The sequence below is a fragment of the Dromaius novaehollandiae genome, unplaced genomic scaffold, assembly GCF_036370855.1.
Source record: "Dromaius novaehollandiae isolate bDroNov1 unplaced genomic scaffold, bDroNov1.hap1 HAP1_SCAFFOLD_30, whole genome shotgun sequence".
NCBI classification, from domain to species: Eukaryota; Metazoa; Chordata; class Aves; order Casuariiformes; family Dromaiidae; genus Dromaius; species Dromaius novaehollandiae.
Window position 1 is genome coordinate 1,257,706 of NW_026991333.1, and position 27,155 is coordinate 1,284,860.

Consider the following 27,155-nt stretch of genomic DNA (forward strand, 5'->3'; position numbering starts at 1 on the left):
GCTCTTCCTCTGTCTATGCAGCAGGCTGTAAACCCATGGGCTTTCAGTGCTACCTTGCTGTTCTTCATGGATGTAAAGGCAAAGTAAAGGGGGCTGGCTGGGAAAAGGGGCAGCTTCTGCATGGAGGGTGGAAGGGGTACATAGATTCAAACTGAGAGCAGCTGTAGGGGAAGGGAGTAGTCTTGCCTCAGCCACAGGCGAAGGCCAAAGGACTGAACTGCTGGGGCAGGCAGCCACCTCTTGTGCAAGGGATAGCGCAAGACGCTGGTGCTGCGGTCACCACTGCAGTTGCTGTGCTCACTTAGAGCGGAAGCAGAAGCAGCTGGCAGTGAGCTATGTGTGTGTGCGGGGAGAGGCCCTGGGCATGGTCCTCAGACCAAAGCACAAGGTAGAGTGTGTAAGAGTGTCCAGCACAGCCCTGGCCTTTGGACTCTGCGGTTGGGTAAGCAGTAAGGGCCCCTGGTGATATCCTTGGGCCTAGCATGTAAAGGCACTGCTGTGCTCCTCTGTACATGGAAACTGGACAGTTGTGGCACTGGTGATGGTGCAGTAGGAGTATGCTAAAGAGAGGAGGTTTTTTTTTCCTTATTGGATTGTTCCCTTTGTCTTTGTAATATGACTTTAAAACTGTCATCATCTCCCCTGCTGTTCTGTCTTTAAGGTAAACAACCCTAATTCATGCAGAATTACAGATCTCTGGTAATTCTTAATTTTTTGTTCTTGACTCTTTTCAGTTCATTATCTCTTTTCTCTAGTGCGGCCATGAATCAGCACTGTCATAATGTATAAAAAGAAAATTTACTGGGATGCATTAAGTGCAACCTGTGGTAATGGATTACTTCACGGACATGAAATAATCTTCCCTTGTATTCAGCACTGTGAGGGAACATTTTGTACTACAAAGCCAGAGTGCTATGTTCACTTTTGGGCACTGTTTTTTGTTGCGGGGAGGGAAGCAAATCAGTTGGAGAGAACCAAAAGTAGAGCCACAGAAATGATCTGTGTTTGCCTTTATTGCAACAAGATAGTACACTAATATTGCCTGTTTCCTTTCTTGAAGGAGTGGTACAAGTTTTCCCAATTACATGCAATTGATTATTATTCCTAGAGTGTAGTACCTTCCACTTTCTTCTGTGGTGCTTCATCCCATTTTTTTAAATCTCTTTTGTATTAGTCAAGGTCATTTCAAATTTGAATTCTCTCCTGTTCCAAGAAAATGCCTTCCTTTGTCTTTTGATCGCAATAGTGGAAGTTGTGTATAAAATATATCAGAACAGTTATGAGAGAGTAAATTTAAGTCTTCCTTAACTTAGTGGTGAGAGCACTGTGGGGCAGACAGCGAACCTAAAGTTCTATCTCTGCTTAATTTAAAGTGACATAGGATAAAAATTAGTGACCTCACTTCTCACATGTCCTCCCAAACATCAGTAAACCCCAGATATGAAATTTCAACAGAGTTAAGTTTTCAGGAAAACCTTCATAATTGGATTAAAGAATTTAATCACTGTTTCTGAGATATAAGGATTATTGATAAAATATTTTTATTTATTTCACTTTAAAAAGTTAAATTTAAGTTTAAATGTGATGCTAAAAGAATTTTTTTTACAAATGAGGAAAGCTTATTTAGAAATGTATTTTTAGCAGTTGAAAATCAAACTGCTGTGCTATTGAAGCTATAAATATATTTATTAAGCCTAAGAACTAGCAAATGGTCATTTCTGCTGGAGGATCAGTGTGACTCAGTGGACTAGAGCAGAGTATTTTTTAGATACAGCAAGGGAAACTCCTTAGAATAAATTTTCATGCAGGTCTAAAGACACTGACGCCTCTATTCAGTTGGCCAAAATAGTGACGACAAATGATAAAAGCCATTTAGGCAGAGGGAAGGAAGAGAGAGAAGTTTTGAGTTACTGAGAACTTCTGCAATCTAAATCTCTGTAAAAGAGTTTTAAACTTTTTTTTATGTCAAATATTCACTAGCATAAAAAGCCTGAAAACTATTGCTCTAATTCAGTATTACATTTGAAAAACAATTATATGTAAACAAGTAAACAGTTTCTGTAAAAGAAGACGGAATACACCTCAATAACACTTTTACATTTATGTCTGCCTTATTTTTTGCAAGCTTTTTCAACATTAAAGTAATGAAGACAAATGCTTATGCCATTAAGACCAAAGTTTGGCCCATAGATGTCTACTCTGAAACAGAATTCAAAGCTGTGACGTTTAGGCTGCAGATACAGTGCACTGAAAGAATTATGATAGTTTGAGTAGGGTCCCAAAATACTACACTGAACAGGGAGCACTCTAAAGCAAGTACACTGACAGAAAGGACCTGCCCTGAGTAGTGAACAATAGAAGTTTGATAAAAGGATGTATCTACAATTCTAGCTCCATCTAGAAAGTGCTGTTTTCTTCTGTGTGGTATTGACAGTTTTTGAGCTTGCTCAAGAAAGTAAGCCTCAGTGTTTCTTCTTTCAAAGACAGAATAGTGACTAAGCTTTCTTAAATGTCACGACTAATGTGATGTGTATGCTACTGTGCTCTCTTTTCTTTTCCTCTCTCTGCACACACATACATACACGTACCCCTTTTCTTTTTCTGAGGCCAATGTCTAGAAAACTTATCAGTACGGTATGTATTGGTATGGCAACCAACATTTAATTTCCTTATCTGCCCAAATGAATTTAAACACATATTCCTTTACTTCTCACTATAAGCACCTAAGTCCTATTGAGATGCAACTCTCTAGGCACTTTGTGCATTCTTTTATTACAAAGCACATACAAATTTGGTGTATGGTCTCTAACATTACTATGTCATTTTTAGGAGATACTTCTACTCTTCAAATCTCACTTTCTGATACCAGTTACTGGAACAGTTACTTTATAAAGAAACTTTTTAAAAAAGAAATCAAGACAAATCCAGCACAGATTAAATGTTGTATATACAAGTACATGCAAAAACTAAATTGCCATTAAAATAGTCTTGTTTGAAGAAGCACTTTGTCCATACTGGAATTTGCCTAATGAATGTGGAGTTACTTGTAACACCTCTTTAATACAAAGAAGGAACAGGTGAATGTTCTGAATTCTAATTCACAGCCATTTATAATGATCTAAAAAGGCATAATTGAAAGGCTGAGAGAAATCTAGATTTATTTTATTGATTCTGAAAGCAAATATGGTATTGCTGTTTGTCATCTTAGATCACACTGAAAGTTAGATGGTGTGAAGTAGGTATTCATTTTAATAGGAATAGATGAATTTCAGTGAGACTTTTAGTTTAAATAGCATGATAGAAAGCACTACAATATTTAATCACTCTACATGTTTCATTCATTATTTGATGGGCTGTTACAGGTAAAAGTTCTGTTGTTGTTTTTTTTTTTTATTGTGTTACTTCTAAACATGTGCAACAATTGCTGGCCGGTAGAATGTTCTGATTTTAGATTATATAAAGTGTTCTGTTCTCTCAAGATGTTTCTGTAAAGCATAATCTGGCATATCAGCAAAAGCAACAATGATTGCCGGGCTGGGTGAAGTAGTGATGCAGAACCTTTGAATGGGAGCAAAATTTGGGTAAGCTGATTTTGCAAGGGAATTCTACTGTTTGAAAATATTTGCTCTTCTGTACCGTAGCTGTTAAGGAGATGGTGTTGACACAGTTTTCATATCCTGTCATTTATAAAATTGTATTGATAAATCATCCGATCATACTAGAAATTTTAAAATGTTGAAAGTTTGTGAATATAAAGTAATGTCAGTTTACAAACAAACGAGAATAATTAAAGTTTACACATGACACTGAACATTTTTTTTCCTTTAGGCATTCCTAGCAGACACTAGGGACAAGATTCATCTGTCCAGAATTAGACACCTGTGTCTGGGTTGTCATTTATATTTATTTTCTAAGTTGAAATAGAGAGCTATGATGCAATTTGTTTCATTCTAGATGGGTCTGTAGAAGAGATCAGATAAATCATGCTCCGGAAGTGTTTATTTCTCACCACTGGCTTTACGGAATCCAAATGGCTGGCCTAGATGGGAAATTCTACATTGTAAACCTTTGTGGCGAGATTAATTTCAAGCTTAAAATATCTACAGGTAGATATCTACTAGTATGATAGGTGTCTGCATGTCATTATAATCATGGAGATCTGGCCAAGCCTCCAGCTAGAAGCACCTGGGTTTCCCATAGGGCCACATACATGTTTAGATTGTCTTGGATATCCTAAGTGTGTTAAATGGCAGCAGTGGCCTACATGGGGCACTAATGAGAACCTTATGAGCAATTCAACTGAGCAACTGCTATGTAAGGGTATATTGAATTGCTGTCTAGGCGGTTTTCCATTTCCGTGGACTATAATGGATGCTTTGGCACTTTCTTTCTGCATAGAGCTACATGACATCAAAATATAAGTGCCCTAAGCTTGAACTGATCCCGCCTTTAAAGACCAAAAGGTTTTACTAACAATCACCAAAGAGCTCTCTGCTTAATCTTTATAGTAATGAAAATATTGTTTTAAGGTTATGTGCCATTTTTTTTATTTTACTTTTAAATCAGTTGAGGAGCATCCATCCAGTGCACAGGGCATGTTTCTTCTTTAATTCCATTACTCTGTTCTTTACTCAGTCTGCTATTTAACAAAATAAAAACAAAATATGAAGGTGAATGACTTGATTTAAAACAGTCTTAAGAAAAAAACAACACTGTAGCTATAAACCTTAAGTTGTGCTTGATTTCTTCACTTGCACAGAGAAAGTGCACAGTGGTCTGATGTTACAGATACAAATTAATAAACAAATATTACTCTCAAATATGATCATCTGTTTTCAGAACAGGTGCTATAATCTTTCTCTTCTGTGCAACAGTTGTAAAGTTCTGAAATTATACTAGCCTGCTTATTTTAACAACTAACTATAGCATTCTGAATTCCAGTTTAGTAGGAAATCTGTGCATATGTAAGAAAACCAAAAGTCAAAACAGATTTTCTTTTCTATTAGTCATGTAGAGAACTTTGAGGATAATCATTTCTTCTGGCTACAAGCTATCTTTTAGATTTTACCTTTTTTTAATACAAACATACTTGACTACCGATAGACTTTAGTATGTAATATTCTGGTGATGATGTAACTTCAGAAATACATGTCCATTTGACTTAAACAAATTGAAACCTTTAACACCTATATGTTTGCAGTGTGTATATGTGTGGTTTACTGTATGAAAACAGTTTTGTACCACAATAGAACTCTATCTTAAAGGTGGCATTTATGAAGGATACAGATTTTTTTCCTGAGACAGTGGAAGGAACATCTTTGAGTCAGTAACAATATTACACTTCTCCACCTCTTGTTGAAACTGAAAAGTGCATACATACATGTATATATATGTATGTACATACATTTTGCTTCTAATACAAATTAATAGTAAGTTGTATGACTAAAAATAAACAGAATTTTCTACAGCAAAAAAATCCTTTGTTGAACAGTACAATGGGGAATATTTTTTTATATATTAATACCTACTTCAAAGACCATTTAGCTGTCTTTTTACAGTACAGAAGAGGCTTTTTATGTTTAATCCATTTGAAGCCTAAAAAGCAAACCAGTTTTCCACTTTTTATAAAGAATGCTTATTTATATGCATTTTGTGTATTGAATCGGATAGAGGTTATTTTTTATCATTATGAAGTGTTCATATAATTAAAATCTTTGTTTCTATTTCTGTGCCTTGTTTTCACAGACTAAAACTGGTATTGCATTGTTGTATGATGAAGTATCTGAAAATGCCTATGACATCCGACTGAAGCTTACAAAAGAGGTATTAACAATTCAAAAACAAGATGTCGTCTGTGTTAGTGGAAGTGATCACAGTGCAAATGTAAGTGCTTCTAGATTTCTATGTTTTTGACTGTATATTTTAATGTCTTCTACAGAGATCAGAATATGCTATTGGAGTGCGAGATATGTTATTCGGTAATAGAAAATATGTAATGATCAATATTTCTTTTGTGCGTATTTGGATTCTTGTAGGTAAGAACTTATTTTTTTATCTACAAGATGGTATGTGTCCTTTATTCTGACATGACATTACAAGAAATTAAAAATCTATAAATATTGAGAGTACAGTATTCTTCCACCAAATATCGTTAGCTTATTAAATGAAAAAAAATAAAAGCAAGAAAAAGCTGTATTTCCAACTGAAAGCATTTTAAGAGTAAACTAATACAAGGACTTTTCTTCATTGATGCATCAAGTATCAACAATTGTTCAAGGGCATAGAGCTGGCTGGGAGAACACTTGACAGATACTTACTTGCTTCATTTTAATTCTTCTTCAGCCACAGATGGAGCTTACTCAGTGCCAGCATATATATGGTGTTGTGTTTTTTTTTTTTTTTTTTTTTTACCCAAATTCAGTTACAAAGTTTTTCTAAAGCATGTGGTGTCCTTAAGCTATAGAAAAGTCTTCTGTATCACCATTTAATATTGTTGCTAGAAAATCTAGAGACATTTTGTATAATGAGTACAACAATGGCATCTGTGTTTTGGACATCTTCAAATAGCATCTTTTATTTCCTCATATGAAAGTGTTCCTCTTAAATCTAAGTGTAGATATCCCAAATTTACTGAGTAAAATAAATTTCATGAACCATGCTGGTATTCGCTAGAACAATGCATGGCAGCCTCCTCAGAGGGAGGGCAAAAAGGGAGTCTTTTGTCTATTTGTTATATGGCACATTTCATCTGAACATAAAATCTAGCACTAGGAGTTATCATGTAAGTTTATGATATCCTGTTGAGGATTAAGAGCCTAAAAGTATATAGGGGTATCTGTATATGCATACACACACGCACGCACGCATGCACGTATACATGTGTGTGCATATGAGAGCGAGAGTGAGAGCCTGCTTATGTAACACATACATACATAAATTTCTGCTACAGTAAATATCTGTATTTTTTGTTTAATATCACACAAAAACAAACAGCTTTTAGAAGTTAGAAACTATATACTGGTTTCAAACCTTGTCTGTGTAATTCAATGGAACGTGACTTGCTTTTAAAAATGTGCAAAAAGACTGCATCAGTGGGCAGCTAGTGGAAGAACACTTAGTGAAGTGAAAGGCATGTCACATTCCGGTTGGTTTGCTGAAATAAATATAAGCCTGAGCCAAAAATTGTCAGCTTGTGTATACTTTCCACTTCACTGAGAAACATGAAAAGGTGCAGACTTTAACTACAGACATTATTGGTAGCACTGAGAAGTTGTATGCAAACTGTGGTTACAAAAGTCATAGTAAAATGTTTTATGGCTGCAATTCATGGTGTCTGTACATATAAGCATACATGATGGCTCTGGTCTTGGTGGCATCTAGATGCCTTTTGTATAAATTTTCTTTCATTGAAAAAGAATAGAAATTCATCCTATTCTGAGATAGTTCTTGACTGAATTAGCACAGGCTAGTTGCATCTGAGAAAAAAAAGAAGTATCAAATCTGTATCTGTATTGATCATCTTTCATTGAGCAAAAAAGCAAGCCTGATGCACTTTACTGCTACATTTTATGTGTCCCCTAAGTAGCATTTCCTGGAAGAAGACAGGACAGGAAAACAGGCTCTGATAATACTTGGAGTTTTAAGATAAGAAGTAGGATTTTGAAAAAAGTTCTGGAAAGTAAGAGTCAATGTAGTGTACCAGAGCTCTGACATGTAGCCACTGTGTACGAAATGAGCTGAAGATCCTAGGTTGTATTTCATGACGAGTAACAATTAGGTAGGTAAGTTAGTAGGTAAGCCTAGAGATAAGGGCATAGCCTGGGACTACGTCAGAAAGTAAACAGCTTTTCCAGTATATAGAAGTAGCATTAATGTGTAGAAGTGAGGGAGTTTCATATACAGTTCAGATGGCAATCTAGGTTTGAGTTGCAAAGTACTATGTGGCTCTAGATATGAAGTTCATTAAGAAGGAATTCTTCCTCATTGCACTGTTTGTAGGCAACATGGTAATTCTGCCAAGCTGACCTTTCCAGGAAAACACTGAAACATCAGGTGATCGTACACAAACAACTGGGTCTTCCTCAACCTGTCCAGTTGCCTATACTGTGGTAGAGCCTATAGCTTTGTACTTTTCTAAATTCATTTAATTCTCATCTTCACATGTTATTTTGATGTTACGGCTGAACTTTTTCCTTGTTTTCTTTAATGGACAGGATAATATTTTTCTCACTATTTTTCTCCATATTGCTATAATTGGTGGGGGGTTTTTTTAAACAAATGCATTGAATTTATATAATAGAAATTATAAATTGAAAAACTGAATTGTTTTGAAAATCTTAATCTTTATCATTTGTTTATGATAATATTACAATATTATTACTATTACAATATTTATTGATTGTTTACATTAATCCTAAATTATCCTTAAGTTTTCCTCAAGTTTTTTGTAGGTTTTGTTGCTGAAGACTCTAAAATGTAAATTACAAAGCTCTTACCTGTTGCTTTTCTGTGGGCCTTTCAAGATCTTCTCAAGTTGTCCCTTCTTGAAAGTGTTATCTTCAATCTGCATGAGTTTCTGTTGTCAAACTCAAATGAGAAAAATGGATTAAATCAAGGCTTCGTGGCAATATTTGCTTTGGTTTACTTTGGACCAAATAGAAACTTTTGGAGCATTAGTTTTTAAAATAAATGCCAATTGAGTGTAATGTAAAGATGAGCATTTTAGTTTTTACAGAATATAAATTACCAGTATATAGGAACTCAAAGGCAGAATTTGAAATCAGGGTGAAATAGCTGGAAGTCCTCTAGCACTCTCTTTGCTAACTCTAAAATTTTGAAGAAAAATTCAGAAGAGCTAAATGTTTTAAGTGTTTCAAGAAAATAATTTTGCTTGTCCTCTATATGACTATGTATAATTAATATATTAATAAAAAATTGTAACCTGAAAGGCATTTCTATAGCAGTTATAGACAATCACATTGTCTTACTGATTTATTCTCCTCCTTTCTATACTTTGCCTTTATTATTTATTATTCATAGTTAATCTGTATTTTGCACACAGCCATTCATCACACTATTTCCTTTATAACAAAAACAGAAATAACTCATTTGCTTTCTTTATGTAATCATCTCAGATATGTAGGAGGAAAAAAACTTCTGCTTTTAGAGTTGCTTTTCGTAGGTGGAATATGTGAATGGGAAAATATTGAAAGTTCTGTATCTACTTGTGACAGTACTTAATTCTCTAGCCAGTTTTGTGGAAAGCATTCCATGTTACCTGTTCTGCTCCGCTATCAGTTCTTTCTCATATACTTCCAGCCTCCATGGGGCCGACCAGTTCATTGAGCTTGTGCAATACAGAGGACTACACAAGCCACTGGGGTGGGTTGGACTTTCAGCAACACAGATTGCTCCATAAGCATCTCACATTGATTGTACAGATAAAAGGCAGGTCCTCTCACTGTAAAATACTACTAAGAGTAAATTACTTCTACTAGCATCATCTTGACCTTTACTTGTTTCGTATTTTGTCTCTGCCATACATTTTTAAACACTGAGAAAGCTGTTCACCTGTTCATGAGAAAATGTAGAGCTGGTTTTCTGTAATTTGATGGCAGTTCATCCCATTTCACTAGCCCATTTCACTAGACATTTGACTTGGATGTAAAATAATAAGGGAGAGGAATGTGGTTTGTGGAATTCAAGGTATGTATAGAAGAAATAGGTAAAGAAAGAGTTGTCTTTGCATTTCGATACCAGATTCTACACAATAGAAAAGATGGCTTTTAAATATGTAAAAAAATCCTTCCAGAAGTGGAACCACTGTGGGAAATAATATGTTCTCAGTGTTTGATTATATATTATTTGATTATCTCTCTATATATGTTATTAAATATGTGTTCCTTCCAACAAAATGTTTCAGTCATTCAGACTTGGAAAGTCCAAGCACTCCAAACAAGTCTTTGTGACTTACTTCACAGGGTTCTCATTGGTAGGAAAAAGGAGAATGTATGGGAGAATCATTCATAGAAGCAAAATTTGAAAATACTGACAGAAAAACAGGTAATTTTTTTTCAGGATGAATAGTTTAACAATACCCACAGAAGCAAATTGGTTGTATGGTAGCTAGGGAAAGAATCCATTATCAGTTAAAGGAGAAACAGGACGGCATTTGTTTCTATGCTTTCATAATATGATGTGCTTTACTAAGATGTGATATTTCTGTAATTTTTTGCTTGTCCACTTGTTAAAATTAGTTTCCCATATATTGCTAGTGCCTCACTATCTTACTATCTAGTAAGTGCTATCTTACTTCTCCTGCTATCAGCCCAGTTTTATGCCTCTCCACTTTTCATAAACATTTTTTCTTTTCCTTTCTATTACCTTTCTGTGTCTATTCCCTGCGAAGTCCACTTGCAAAGTAAGAAAAAAAAAATGCATTTAGCTTTTTATCACTATTAATCAGTCCCTCCCACAGAGCTGAATTGTCTCTGACTTGATCAGTGGTAGAACAAATAGGTTTCTGATGCAGGCTCTTGGCTTGTTAATTGGAAGAAGACTCTTCAGAGGCTTTTGGGAGACTAATATAATTAGAATAACAAAAGCTTCACATTCTGGGCACACAATCCAGTTTCACAGGTCTTGTCTTAGCTGGAGTTTGCCACATCGAGATAAGGTAGGTGAATAGGGACAAAAAATAGCAAGACTGGTTGTTTTGTTGATCCAAAAAAAAAAAAAGAAAGAAAGAAACAAGCATCTGAATGTACTGTTTAAATCTCTGATGAGACTGCTATGACTTTTTTTCTTTATAACTCAGATGCTAATAAGAACAGAAAAGAACGTTCTTTTAGCACACCTCTAGAGAATAGGTCTGCATTAAAAGTTTCTTTATACCCCAAGTACATTTCTGTCTAGGTAACTACTAATACTACTGTTTGCCCAGTGCCCATTCTGCCATAAGAGCTAATAACTAACATTTCTATTTATCTGGAAATATCAAGCTGGTGATTAAAGAAAGACTTTTCTTTTTGAAAATTAGATTTTTTTGTATGGAGGAAATACATTATTTAGCCTTTTGTTATTTATTTTCCATACTCTGGGAAGCTGGCCTAGATATTTAGAAGACAGATATCAAATAATGCTTTAGGATATATTATTAAAGATCATAAGCTCCTGTTGCTGTCACTTTGAGAACAGTTAGAAGTTTATATCACAAAATAAATAATAAATATGAGTATTCATCAGCATGACAAACAGAAAATAACTTTGGTTTATTATTAAAGGCAAAAAAGTAACTAGCATTGACAAAAATAGTAATAAATGTACAGAGGAGAATAATAAAAGGGACACTGTAGATATCCCTGAAAAAAAAATCTCCCTGAGATATGGTCAGAATCTAGCTGAGGTTAAGTGCCCTTACCAACAAGGTAGAAAAGAGAGCAATACAGTATCAGTATTTCTGTGTTGCTAACCAGGCAAACAGGCAGACAGATATATGCATCCTTTATTAAAATTTAAATTAATCTGTTATTGTACATGGGGCCATGACAAACTGTCAGGATTGGTAAATTGCTACTGTATATATTGCAAAAGATTGTGCAACAGTTAAAAATCTTCGATAGCTAGATGCAGAATATCTGACTGTGTGGAAACATAAGCATCTTTAGTGATAGAACAGGACACCGGTGGATACAGCCTCTATTGTTCATCTTTGCCTTCACACCTGCCAACATGTAACAGCGAATGCCATTGAAATTATTCAGCTAAAGAACAGCTGTGTTCTGGAAGGATTTAGCTGTAACTCTTGTTATAGCATGTCTTTTTACTTGAAAGAAATCAGCTTATTCTTAATGGAAAAAGAAAGAAATATAACTATATATTGCCACTGGGGCCATATATGTAATAACAATTAGCAACTCTGAAAATCCAGATTTGTAGATGATCTGCACAGCCTTTATCTATATTGTTGCTCTCACAGTCTGGGATCAGTCCAAGTCTCAAATCTTCTCTTATCACCAAAGATAGCTCCTGTCCCAAATTAATCTTACAACTCAGTGAGGGAGTTCCTGGAGATTCTTGTGAACCAATATTGTCACTGAGAAATCTGTAATATGATCACCACACCCTGGAGAATGAACTACACTGTGGTTTCTCAGACTCATCCTTATTAGAATAGATCACAAGATAATTTAGATTGAAAGGGATCTGTGGAGTCATCCAGTTCAACCTCCCACTGAGATAGGGGTGGAGTCATCTAGTGCAACCTCCCACTGGAAGCAAGGATAGCTTCCAAGTTTGTTCAGGTTGCTTGGGGCCTTGTCCACTCAAGTTTATAATATCTCCAAGGATGGAGATTCCACCATCTCTCACCAGGGCAGCCTGTTCTAGTACTTAACCACTTTCACTGTGAAATTATTTCCCATTATACTCAACTGGAATTTCCTTTGCTGCCAGTGGTGACTGTTGCCTCTCCTCTTTTTATTGTGCACCTCTGAGAACAGTCTGGTTCAGTTTTCTTTATAATCTTCCTTTAGGTTGGCAGGCTTTAAAAATAGAATGAGTGACTTCGTTTTACTCTATCAAAAATGAACTAAGACTTTGATCTGCAGTAATGGAAATAGTTATAACAACATAAACTGATAAAAACACCTTATTACACTTAGCAAGGATCATCTACAGCTGTCCCAGATCTCAGCTTGCATGTGAAAAGATCTGCTTTGCCTCTGTACAAACCTCTACTGGTCCTGGCATGCCTCAGTCAATTTTTATAGCTGCATTTTTTTTCCTGTTGCTTTGGGGTAAAGATGACATCCTGTACAAAAAAACAAACAAACAAACAAAAAACCTGTGTTAAAAGTTCCAACTATCTCTTATATTCACAGTACTCTCTTGCTTTCTGTTTACCTGTCTTTTATTACAGCTTACCTCCTTTTCATGGCACTGGAGAATGAAGCATCACATGTTGCCATAGAGGATTACTGCATGCTTTTCTCTCTATTGAGGTTTCTTGACCTGTATTTCCATTTTCTGCTTAATTTATTCCACTTCCTGACAAGTTACAGTGTCTTTTTAAGACTATAAAACTATTTCTAAGACTATAAAACAGTATTTTAAAAATCACATGGATTTAGGGCTAAAATTTATACAGACAGCCTTTGAGCAAAAAGCTTCTGCTGAAGGCTAAACATGTTACAACCAACAGTATAACACATTCTGTTGTAAAACCGGTCTTTGATTTCCACCCTCCTCCAATACATGGAAGAGCCTTTACATTATTTTTCATTGCATTATATAACAGTTTACCTAGTTAAGGGTAAGGTGCTGGTGGTTACAGTTCCCGAGAGAGCCGTATTAACAACCCTTAGAAATACATGAATATGGCAGATTCAGTCTTAAGTGGCTGTGAAATTTAGGTGAAACCTTCACTGTTTTCTTAAGATTTGTGATACTCATGGTCTTTCATAAAGGCTGTGGGACATATGTAAGTAGTAACAGGAGTCAGTAAGGAAGCAATCAAAATTCAGTGTTTTTTGGCATTTAATTAATTAATTAAATTTAATAATTTGTTTTTTGATCCCAGACTACAAAGTACTGCAACAAGGAACCTCTCTAATCCAGTCCTAGATATTGGCATTGCAATTCTTCTGAAATGCTGAATGATATGTGAAGTCTACTAGCCTTATCATGGGTGCCTATACTAATCAGTGATAAATCATAATCCAGTACCATCTCTAGTTACAGCTGTCATGTACACTCTTTCTCCCAGGCATAGTTTTTCTTCTGACTTCCACCTTGATAGAATTTTGGCAAATGCAGTCCCTTCTGTAGTTTAAAATCCTTATTTCTAGCAAGAGTGTTGGGCAAAGGGCAGACTGCATCCAGTAGGAAGTGGAAGTGTGCTGCTCATCAGCGAGCAGTGAGGGTTATGTGAGTGTAGGTGGAAATCTCAATACATGGCAGAATATTAAATATATGCAGAGCAATATGCTGAGGAAGCTCTGGGATTGAACAGGTGGAGGGGTGTAGCTGAGAAAATCCTTGTCTGCAGTGATCTCCCCACCAAAGGATTTTACATATTCTTGTTCTGCCCTGGATGTCTGCATTTGGTGATACATTTTACGTTTACATTTTACATTCTCACAGCATCTGTCTCTTCAATCATTTTTTATCTTATAACTTCCTTTGGCAGCTTCAGCAATAAGAAAAGATTTGGCTGATATCTTAAGTATCTTCATCTTCTTATCCCTTTTTGTATCATGCTATTTCTTTCCTTGCACCCATGTGGGACTTGTTACAGACTTGTTTTAGCTCTTCTTATTGTACCTTTTTGTTCCACTTCTTCCTGTCCCCTGAATATTTCCCAAGGGATTGGCTGGTAAATTCTGCATTATTGTTTAAGGCTGGCTTTTGTTTTGTATCGTCACCCTGCCGTGTCACTTGGAGAAAATTTGGTGCCTTCTTTCCAACATCTAAGATGGCCTTTTGAGGTTATTCTTTCCAGTAGAGGAGATTACAACCACAGAACTGGGAATAAAGTTTCTTTATCTAATAAAAACAACAAAGACTTTGAACTACTATGAACAATGCAGCAGTGAATGATTTCCTTGCTTGCATTTTCCTAGCTTGCTGTTTAGCCACTTACCTTGCTTAAGTTAATAGTGTGTTATGGTTTGAGATGGAGCTGGCAATGTGGAGGCTAGATGGTCTCAGGTACCAAAGCACGTTTAATCACAGATATATGGACAAGTGACACAGCAGCCTTACAATGGAGGAGGTGGCAGGAAGAGTTTGGGCAGGCCAAATGTTGACATTTCTCCTATGACCTGCCTGTGCCCTGGTGGTGCAGACCAGGTGGCCCTGGAGGACACGGGGGGCCAGTGCCCTTGGGCACTCCGGCAACCTCCATGGGCGCTTGCTGGGTCCACGCGGCAACCTCAGCACTCTCGGCTATGGGTGAAAATGCCTGGTTCTGATTGGCTCAAATTCCCGTGGCACCTGGCGATTGGCTGTTGCTGGGGAAGGGGGCACACACAGCCTGCCCCTCTGGAAGGTTCTGCATGCTGTGGCAATGGCATGTTCACGGCTTTCAGTGTGATTACCAGGTTGTTTACCCTAAAATTACTCCCTTATTCTTGTCTGCTTCTTTCTAACTATAGTACAACCAGTGCCAACTGCCAAATAGTCATGACTGCCGGCTAGCATCTCCTAGCCTTGTTATGATTTATCTTGGATACAAAATAGATTGCATGACGAACAATTGTTTAAATAATTATTTCTCCTTTTCTAGAAGGCCTTTCTTTGCTGTATGAGCGTACTTTTTTAGAAAGAACTCAAATTTCCAAGTGTTTATGTTTGTGTATATTACTTTTATAGCCACCTAGGATCATTACATATATATATGCTGAAAATATATATATATACACACACACACAGTATATATATATATGTACTATATATATACACAGTACATATATATATATATATATATACACATACTGAATCTTCTCCCAAATATATCCCTTTATATCAAATTGTGTGGAAAGCTTAAAGTACCTCCTCATGAAATCTCTCCCCTTGTTCATTAACGCACAAATAGAATACTCTTCATAATGAAGGATCCCCTTCCTCGACTGCCAGTGCTGGATGTTGACAATCTGGTAATGATGACAAAATGGGTAGACGTTGATGGGTGGATGTAAAATCCTGCTACAAAACACTAAACTGAATTCTGTGATTGTTCAGTGACAGACAGCAAGCAGCACCAAAAATTAGAACTATAATTGGCTTCTGACATTGGCCCTTAAGCTCCATTCACATCTGTAGAAAAGTCTTTTATATATTTGTATCCATCCACATGCAGAGATAAACTTTTCTATCAAACCATTGTGTTTTAAAAGAACATAATAGGTCACCTATGTCAAGAGCTATCTCATAACTAAAAGACAGGTGTTTGACCACATAGTTCTCCAAATTACATTTAAAAAGTATCATAAGGCAAGTCTCGATGTTCTTTGAGAAACTTTATTAAAGCTGTTGGTTGTTTTCAGCTATATCATTCTCAGGAGTTAGGTCTGTGAGCCAGAGTTTATGATTTATTTGTAGAGAAATACACTTAAAATGAGGAGGGTAATTCATGTTTTTCCCAACATAGAAAGATTTCAGAAGTGGATTAAAAACTTTTTGAAAAATACATAGTATTAAAGGATAGTTTCAGTAGCAATGGAAATTGTTACAACCTCCACTTTATGCCTCCAGTTACCAACTAGTCTCTTCTCTAGTTACTGATCTCTTGCTCTTCTATTTGGTGTCTGTGTTTTCAAGTTTGCATTGCATTTGTTTTCCAACATATTCTCGCATCATTCTTGGAGTTCTTTAAAGTTTTTGCCTTGCTGCTGTCTGTTTCAATATTGATGACTGAGATCTTTTAAGCTCCCCAATCTGTTTAGTTATATGTGCTGTTTCAGTCTAGAGCTCTCCTGAAATTGTCTCTCCCTGAAATTCTCTCTCCCAGGCCTTCTAAAACCTTTTGGGACTACATCTAAGCAAAAAAATGCAGGCTTAATTAACAACTCTATTTTTGGTACTGCTTTCATGCTTAAAGCTTTGGAGAGCTGCAGGTTGTTGAAAGCGACATAAGTACTGAACTGCATCCTGCCCAAGTCTGATTTCATCTGTGGTCTGTGCCTGTCAGCATCTTAGGTTAGGGCAAAATCCTTTCTGCTTACTCACATCGTGAACAGCTTTTTTATGCATTGCAGTTGTTTGCCCTTGTGCACAGAACAAGATCTTGTTCTGAAATAAAGCCCTTGTCTCTGAGCTACGTACTGTGACAAGATATAAACCCACTGGAATGTGCTCTGGCCTCCCTTCAGAACAAATGTTGTTCCATGAGCATGATAGTGACTGAGGAACAAACAAGTTGATCACTTCTAAATATTACTTCTAACCACAAAATTTAGTTTAACTCCACCCTTTCACTTTTGCAGCTACAAGGGTTTTTTTTGCCTAGAAATTGCTTTTGCTTCTGTCGTGATGACTGCTGATGTTAGTCTTTCATGAAAAGCAAAGTGCTTCCTTAAATGCAGTTGCATTGTCTTTGAACATATCTAAGCCTGTTCATGGTCAACAACCATGAACTCCAGTGTTTCCATGCTTTGGAACAAGACAAAGGTTTTATTCAAGCATGTACAACTGGATTTCTGGATTGCTCCTTCCCCCTCCCCCCCCCCCCCCCCCCCCCCGTAAGCTACATTTTCATTTAAAGGCATTTAAAGGACTTTTTTTTTTTAATTACATACTGGCTTTACCAATAAGATGCTTTTTTTATTTACCCTTCTGGTTGTGTTCTGTGCTCTGACTGTCTGCCCTAACAGGTGGCTGGACTCATTTTCACAGAGGGTCCTGTCCATCCTATAGTTCTCTCTACCATGCACCTATAAAATTCCAGGAAATAGCTTTTTAACACTGGATATCTAATTGGCAGCAAGAACAAAAGCGCAAAAATTGAAATGAACTCACAGACAACATTCATATCTGCGCACAATCCCTATATGCTAATTCTTGTGAGTCGACTTTGGTTTCTTGGACCAAAGAGACAGTGTTTAGGAATTTTATTTCTATTCAAACCTTAAATACAATTCACAGGAAGAATTCATCTTATGCACCTACATTTTCTAACTTTTCATTTTATGACCTTTCAATGATTTCAGTTTTTCCAGAAACAGATAGCAGATTTAGTAGAGATATCAAGATTGGAACCCATCATTTTGCAGTGGGATTTACGCCCAGAGTTAGGCTTTGTTTCAACTTCTCCATTTGTTTGTCTTACCCATCTGTTACAGGCTTTTGCCTGTCATCTGAAATTTCCAGTTCTGTGTAGCAGTACTTTTTTATGAAATGATAGATATGTTGGTCCTTGAAACCTCTTGTTATTATTATAGGGCTATATAAGAAGTGTTAGAAGTAATCTTAATCTTGCAAATTCCATTATTCTGTAATATTAAGAAAATTATAGTCCTATTTGGGCTTTGGCAGTGAGTGTGTATTTCTGCGCTTCCCTCTAAAAGATTCCTTGATTGTAAATTTAGGGGGAAAACTGAACATCTAATTTTATAAAATTTTGTGACGAAGTATTGACCATACAATGCTAAAACTTTATAACAATGAGAATGTTACTGGCCTACTCTTTTTTAAAATTAACTTTTCAAAGAAAAAGCCTGTTTCTAAAATATATATTTCTCCACAGTAAACTAAGTCAAAATGAAACAGCTAGGCTATACAGTCACAGAACTGCTTCTGCCTACCATGCACTTAGGTAAATCTGTTTTCTCTTTCTATGTTGGTACTCTTGATACTGGTCAATTTAATCTGTTTCTTAAAGCTTAGAAGCTAGCTAATATCATTCCCAAAATGTTAACCCAATTCTTAAACATAATAATAGGTATTACACAGCCAGTATCACTTGGAAAAATGGACAATTGAATCCTTGTCTACTTGCAACAATAAAAGGTCCCACAAAGGTAGGAATGTTTCATATTGGTATCCTGAACAATTACAGTTTTAATAATTACATTCTGTCTACTCAAATGCACCTTGAAGTTCCATGCAGTCCACTTATTCTTCCTCTAGTCTCCTAGAAACAAGAGACCCAAAAGCCTGTTATGCTATCTGCTGTAAGAGGTACAGAATTACTTCTGCTTTGTAGCACAATTTGAGTAAGTGATCTTTATAGTGTACACATCGAGTACTTTGGAAACCTTCAGAATGAATGGCTTTAATAAATAAAAAATTATTAAAGGATATAATTAGTAAAACAAAACACTAGTTAAAAACAAAATAGTATTAATTTCAGATTTTCTGTTCAGATTCAGATTGATAATTTGTAACACTTTCTAAAGAGTTTTCCTTGCCTATACAGAAATAATATTACACAGTTATCATACAGTCAACTGTAGCGCTATATTTTTGTGGTTGTTTCTTAAGACAGCTACAGATGTCTGCCTCACTTTAGCCTCAAACCATAAATAAATTAATCTGAATAGAAAAATTAAACATAACATACAGGCAACTAAGAGGTAAAGTAAGCTGTCTCTATATTTGAATTATACAAAAACATTAGGTTTTCATCATGCATAAAGTTATCATTTATGTCTTCAGAAGATTTGGTTTTTTACAAATATTAGAGTTTGGTTTTGGCATGAAGTTCTTGTATTAGAATTTTGTTTCATAACTGCATACAAAACTAGTATAATTTTCTGTCCAAGTTTCATTGCTGTGAAATTTTGTCTGCATAAGTACTGATTCAGACCTAAGATCTACTGAGTCTAGTATCCTTTTTTCAAAAGTAGCCATTAATGTATCCCTAGGAAAGGATAAGGATAGGGCAGGAATATATGATGCTTTTCTTAACACTTTCCCTGCCTGAAGTTATTCAGGGTTTTCCGAAGCAAAATGTAGTTTGTATTAGCTCTTAACAGAATTATTTTCCATGTCCAGTCTCCCCTTGAACCCATGTATATTTTCAGCATCCAAAATTTTTTTCTCATCAGATGCTATAGGTCTGCTACTCATTGCACAAAGAATCACCCGTTTTTGTTTAATCTGAGCCTAGCTCCTAAAAGTATCATTTGATGCCTCCTAATTCATGTATTGCAAAAGATGATAAAGACTGGTTCCTATTCGCTGTCTTCCATGCCACTTGTGTTTTTTTAAGACTCTCCTGATCCCCAGTCCATCTCTCTTCCTGGCTGAGGAGTTATAGGCTATTCTGTTATTCTTTGTACAGAAGCTCTTTTGTCCTTCCATCATCCTTATTGGCCTTCTCTAAACCTTTTCCAGAAGTTTTACATATGAGGGGACCAAATTGGTATACATAATTCAAGGATAGGTGAACTTTGGAATTTTACAGTGGTATAATTTACATATATGTATACCTGTATATATACATACCTGTATACACACACACACTCACACATATATTTATTTATATATTTTATCTCTATTCTTTTGCTTAGACTTCCTAAAATTTGATCTGTGTTTTTGACCACTGCTGAAGACTGAACTGATGTTGTTGTGGAACTATCTATTTTAACCCCAAGGTTTGACTCCATTATAGAAATAACTGATTTAGAAATAATCCTAACTTTATATAAAAGTAATATATGTGGGGGAAAAAAAGTCTCTCTCGTTAACACTTATCTACTATTGTCTTTTATCTGCTATTTTATAATTACTATTTCATGAGATCCTTCTGCAGATATTCCAAGTTCACTCATCCTTCTTGTCTCAGGTATAAGCAGTGAAGATAATCTCACTATCTGACCCTGGTGATTTGCTATGTTATTTAGTCAATTTGCTCCTAAAGTTATTTGAGAATCATACAGATCCATATATCATTTGTGCTACAAGGAGTATTGGAGGAACATTTCTATTTTCTTTCACAGTAAGCCCTAATGATAAGTGTTCATTTATCTTCCCTCTAACAGCTTTATTTTCTCTTAGTACTCCTTTATATCTTCATCATAAATTGGCCCTGCAGTTTCTTTGGCAGACCTCCTGCTCCTGATATATTTGAATATTTATTATTATTTTTGATTGTTTTTGATTCTTTGATTCTTTGATTCTTTGTTTCTTTTTGTCAGTTGTTTTTTGAACTCTCTTTACTTCCAATGTCTAATTCTGTTTTTATATTTCATTTGCTTATGTTCCTTTCTCTTGTCTTCATTTCAATATGATGTCCACTCCTTACATCTGATAACCTCTCTTATCCTGCTATTTAGCCATGCTGCTTTCATTTTGTCTTTGTTAAGCTTTGTTAAGCCACATTCAGTGGCTCTGCATTTCCAGCGTGGTAACCTTAAGTAGTCTTCACACCGCCTATGAAGATTTAATATTCAACTTTATATTCCTTTTTACCAAACTTCCTTACTTTTGCATAATTCCTCTTTTGGGATCAAAATTGCAGTGGAATTTTTGAACTTGCTGCTCTTGCAGATGTTGAATCTAAAGTACACAGTGGTTGCTGCTACAGAGTAGATCCTTTGTGGTATTCAAGACAGGAGCAAGTGTTGCATCTAATCTTTGAGCTCCATAAGCAGCTGCTCCATGAAGCAGTCACTGATAGACACCTACATTTTATTGACTGTGTTATATTCTGGTGTGATATTTGTCTGATCTACATGAGGTTAATTTAAATCTGTCATCAGTGTTATATTTCTCATTTTCATCACCTCTTTGCATATCTCGGTTACTGTTGTCAACCTAGTTGACTCGTATCATTGTAATATACAGTCTTGCTTGTATTTAGCTTGGAATCCATAGAGATTTTGTTTTATTTGATGAGGTAGTTGGTTTATTAGTTTTCTTTGAGTCTAAGCTCTTTTTTCTCACAGACCCTCTACTCTGCTGTTCATGCAGACTATTTTACCTTTACTATATGTATGTATATTTATGTATAGTTTTCATTCTGGCATTACAGTCGTCTTCTACCTCTCCAAAAACCCTTCACTTGAGCATACAGCATTTCTCTGCTTATATCCATAATACAAGCATAGTCCACAATAATGCTCACCTGTACTTCTTTCCCAGCCCTACAGTTTAAAATTTCACTTACAGCCTTCCTGAATTTTAAGTACCAGCAGCTTTGGCTTATTTACAGTCCAGATGAAGTGTGTGCCTCCTGAACGGGCTCCCTTTATTTCAAAAATTCCTTCAGTTTCTGATGAATCTGAATCCATATTTCTTGAGTTATCTTTTCAGGCAGACATTAGAGCTTTGTCTGTCTCCTCCGTCCTGTGGGGAGTATTGGAAGCATTTTGGGGAATCTTACTATAGAAGTGCAGGTCTCCAACTTACTTCCTTGCAATCTAGTTTTTATCTCTAGAGCTTATTTCCTGAATTTCCCTATGTTGTTGGTACTCATGTAGATCAAACCTGCAGACTCCTTCCTGTTTTTTTCTGGGCTGAGCAAGATTCCTGTGAGATGTATCACCTTGCACTTGACTAGACTTTCTGGAGTCTTTTCCCTGGTGTCAAAAACCTGTCTATTTGCCTGATGGTCATTTACCACTATTTCAACTATCTAGGATCTCAGTTTTAAGAAAGAGATTCTCACAGCAAGAAAATACATGACCATCCTCCACTGGGAGAACTACCAGTGGAGTTACATCCCGCATCACTAACCTGTGCATCCTGTCATGAGACTAGACTTGGGGATCCTGCTATATGATGTTCCTGAAAGTCTCTGTAATGAACCATGTATATATGCTGTCTTTCCCGTGCGGAAGGAACTCAGACATATGATACTAACATGGTAAATTGCATAGCTCTCATCATCTTGCATGAATTCTGCCTTCATATCTTCTTTAAACAGATAAAGTTCATACAAATATTAAATACTTAGAAAAAAATATATTTAGGCATTTTGCATTAGTAATACAGAATAAATTGTACTTTAATCTTTAGGTGCCTCCCTTCTTACTCTGTAGGATGAGGCTACTTGTGATAGATTTAACTAATTTTATTTCTATGGGTGAACCCAGATATTGTAGCGGTTAGTACCATAAAAAGCCCATGAGGATTTTAATAATTCTGCATTTAGAACTGAATTAAATCTGCGTTCATGAAATAACATGATAGATCATGGTTTAAAGAAAAATAAAAAAGAAATATCATTTCATTTTAAGGTCTAAAGGCCATATTATTGTTAAAAAATGTTCACTCTTTTAAATTCCGATTATGGTTTACCCTGGTAGCAAGGTTTAAAATGTTGTGTCTGTAGTCTGAATGTGTCTATTTTCAACTTCATGTCACTGAAATTTGCACTATATTTGTCTGTAAGATTCACTCTTCTGCCAAGGAAGTTGCTTCTGCCAAGGAAGTTGCTTAAAACTGTGCTTGATCATCCCTGAAATATGCTTAAAAAAGCTAAATAGGTTCAAGTCCTGGTATCTGTTTCACTACGAGACAAACCTCTCAAGCTGTTTGGCGTTCTTGTGGCTCTTCTTTGCTGCCTCTCTAGTTTGTGTGTTATCATTTTCAAAATGAGCTTATCAGAACTTGCTGTATTTGTTCAAGTGTTTGCACCACTGCCAGATACAGAAATAATTTAAGTGTCCATACTCCTGCTTAATAGTCACCTAATGATGTAGGATTACACTAGTGCTTTTGGCTGTGGTTTTGTTTAGGAACACAGATTTTTCTCATACTCAGTAGAACTCACTTTTTTTGGAAAATCACCTTTTTCCAGATAGAGTGCTCTGCTCTATTTATTTATGGAATTTGTTTTCCTTGTTACAAGAAGAATTTATCTTTTATTTGCTTGTATTAAAATATGTATTGTAACTTACTTCTAATTTAACAAATCATCAAAATAACTATGTACTCAGAATCTGTCCTGGTGATCATTACTTCTCACTTTGTGTCACCTACAAACATTATTGCAATTAATTTAGATTTTCTTTCAGATCACTAATTTTTTGAACTTTTTAAATAATCCAGGGACTGTCACTACCCTACCAGAAGCATACCCACTTAATGATGACTTTATCTTAATTAAATTTTGATTTGGAATCTTTTAGTTAGCCAGTTTAAATGCATTTAAAATATGCCATATTATTTTGCGTAGTTTTATTTTTTTCATTAAATATTTTTGTGGTGTCAGATTGGTGCCTTATGTGGGTTATTACAGCACTGGTACCTGTCACTAAGACTGGAAACTGCATAACAAATATTAATTTAATTTGAAAAGCTCTGTTTTCCATAAAATTATTCTCCTTTAAATTTTTATGAGCTGAGTTGATTGCTATTCTATAATGGAACAGGTGGTTGGTTGACAGATTATGATCATCTGACCTTTAAGCCCCTGTGATATAATGAATTTATATATGTTTTAAATATTGACCCAATTTTAGCTTTCTTCTATTCTTCTGCAATTATACACTCTTCAGTTTTTGGAAAATTGAGAATCACTAACAAAAATCTATCTTTCAGTGAAAATCAGAGGTAGGATTTGGTCTTGTATGACCATTAGTCATGATCATAGCGAACGATATATGATTACGTAATAGCAATACTGTTTCATAAGACAAATTTATGCATACAGTTGAGATGAGTTTGTTTAAATGATCTTGATAATGACACTGTCCAGCTTTTGGTATTTGACTTAGCAATTTGAACATCTTTACATGTAGAGGGTTCCTTTGCATTTTTTAAATGTAGCTCTAATTTAAAAGGCTGTTACTAAAAAAAAAAAAAAAAATAGATACATGTGTAATAACTTATGTCAAAGTATGTTTTAATAGGAGTATTTGGAGCTACATAATGACCTATGCTATAAGCTATGAAAATATAAATATCAAAATTATGACAAACTATTATGCGAGTAGAGTGCTTTGTAGGGCTCTGAACTGAATAATCTAGTCGGTATTATCAGTTGAAATTTATCTGTCAACTGTATAAAATATGTGTATTAGTTATAGTTGAATGGAGAAAATGCCAATAGACAATATCTTGCTTGTTTTTTTATTATAAAAAGGCAAAAGCTATTCTTGCAGCATATGTACATTTCTTGCCAAATAATGCTCAAGTAATCTAAACTCTGAAATAATTTATTTCATCATTTCTGTACAATGAGTTATATTGGGATAATTTTTTTAGAGGGGATAAGTATAGGTGCAGGGAAAGAAAAAAAATTAAATAAGCGAGTAGGATTTATGTCATAGAAAAATGGCTCTTGGGAATGAGTCAATGATTTTAAACGTAGATATCCATGTATTCTCAATGAGATTGGATCCGAGCTTTCTCAGTACACATGATTATTTTGATTAAAAGTTTTGATTCAATTCAAAATGAAGAATCAATGAAATAATCTGAAATAGCACATACTTCACTAAAGCTGAATTATATAGTCTGAGATTGAATCATACACACCTTTGATTAAATCAGTTATATGTCATGATAGAATACTTTTCCATTTTAGCACAGACTGGAGTAGTATAATATTCATGGGAACAGAAAAGATAAATTTTAAAAATGCAAGGAAGTATTCTTAAGTTTTAACTATATGCTTTAGTTTTTACCCTCTTAAAGTCAAACTGAAATGTATGACTTACTGTTGCCCTTTCCCCCAAGTCAATATTGTCACAAGTCTGCTAAGTTGAGTGTTAGAAAAAATAAATAACGTGTTGGGTATGGGCTTAACTGTTGAACATCAAAATTCACATTTATCTGAATTAGTGAAATCATAAAATACCCAATCAGAAATTTACATGTAGGAGTAATCTCATATGAGATTCTGATATACAGAATAAAAAGAAAAATATTTTACCTTAAATGTTCAGTAGTTACTGTTGTAGGTGCTGAGAATCGACATTATATGCAGTATTGTTCAGCATGTTGCTAAAAAAGTCCTGCTCAACTATTAATTACTGTCAACAGATGAAGTAAAGATACATGTTCCATTATTATGGTGTCAGGCACTGAGAGGTACACATGAATGAAATGTCAAATTCAATATAGTATTAAACATATGATAGGTTACTATAGAAAAATATTGATAAATGTTTATCTTCTTTATGCACTTCAACAGAAAATGCAAGAAAAAAATCATGAGAAGCATATCCTGCAAGAAAATTCACATAGGCCTGAAGATATGGATTAGAAAACATTGGTATTTGCAATTGAAAAATGATCAGCTAGAGAAAATAATTCAGCTGTAAAAATTTGCATCTCAAATCTCTTCATATAGTTTTCTCACAAAAACATTTGTCAAAGCAAAAGGATGTAAAAATTTCCATCTAGGAAGAATAGTGCTTCAGTAATAGAAAAAAAAAAAACATTAAAAATCTGTGTGCAGAATTCACAATATAAAAGTGTTCTGCTCTCAGTGTTAAAGACCTTTATGGTAAGGGAATTAAATGAGTGCCTATGAAGTCAGTCTTGAATCATACCTCAGAACTGAACTTGATCACCCAGATTCTAGGGTACCTTTGAGAAATAACTTTTAAAAATTAAAAAAAAAAAATCAAAGACATTTTATATGCTTGTTCAGATATCATATTTTCACCTAAATTTATTTTTTCTGCAATTTTTTAAAGCACAGAACTGTTACACTTCGTAGACAACCAGTTGGTGGCTTGGGCTTAAGCATAAAGGTATGGATAACTTCTTGTTTGTTTTTCTTTTAATTTTCAGTATAAATAGTTCACCACAGTCTTAATTGAGATCTCATGGTTAATACACATCTTTTGCAGGGTGGTGCTGAGCACAAAGTGCCTGTCGTCATATCAAAAATATTTAAAGACCAAGCAGGTAAAATATATGTTTATATTATTTAAATATATAGTACTATAGTATACATTGTTTTTTCTTGAGAAAATTAAAGGTTCTTTGAACACAGAATTAAAATACATTTATGGATCATTCCTTCAGCATCACACTTTCTTTAAGCCTTTCTATAAATGTCCAAGTGCTCCATATGTCTTTGTGCTGAATTTAAAATCTATAATCTTTTCAAGTCTTTAAGACCTGTACTTGAAATTTTACTGGTCAGTATTAGCTTTAGAAAATACACTTTTTACAGCAGAAACACAACTGTGTCATAAACATAGCATTTAACATTAGTCATAAAAACACAACTATGTTATAGGAAATCTACTGATACACTTAACTTTAATAACCCAGAGGATAAAACAATATGAACCGAGCATATTTTTCCCGACACAGTAATTCATTGCCATATGGTATGACTTATTGTGCCTAGTAGCAAACAGAGAGTGATTTGTAATGTTGATTTTTATTGTGATAACACCAGATATAAATCAGTATAATCCAACCCAGTTAATTATTACATTGACAAGTATTTGCAAAAGAAACCTCCTTTGCAGGGTAGTGTTAGAATTTGGAACGATCTTGAAAAATTGTAGAACTGTGAAAAAGAAAGGGTCAGTTCAGTGGAACCACTGCACGTAGGTGGGAATAATGAACTACACAAAGATAGGCAGCACCTTGCAAGGTGAAATAAAGGTTTTAGTTGATCAAAAACAAAGTCATATTTTTGTGTCTGGTGGACATGGACATGGTGACTAGTTTGTTGTTTTCTTCACTAAGGCAACCTTTAAATATTTGAAGACTTACCATGTTTCTATGATAAATCTGTA

At 35.1% G+C, this 27,155-nt stretch overlaps 1 pseudogene; it reads left to right on the forward strand.

Moving 5' to 3' along the window:
• The first annotated feature begins 364 nt into the window (after positions 1–364).
• Positions 365–27,155, forward strand: part of LOC135325814 (gamma-2-syntrophin-like) — a 172,637-nt pseudogene continuing 145,846 nt past the window's right edge.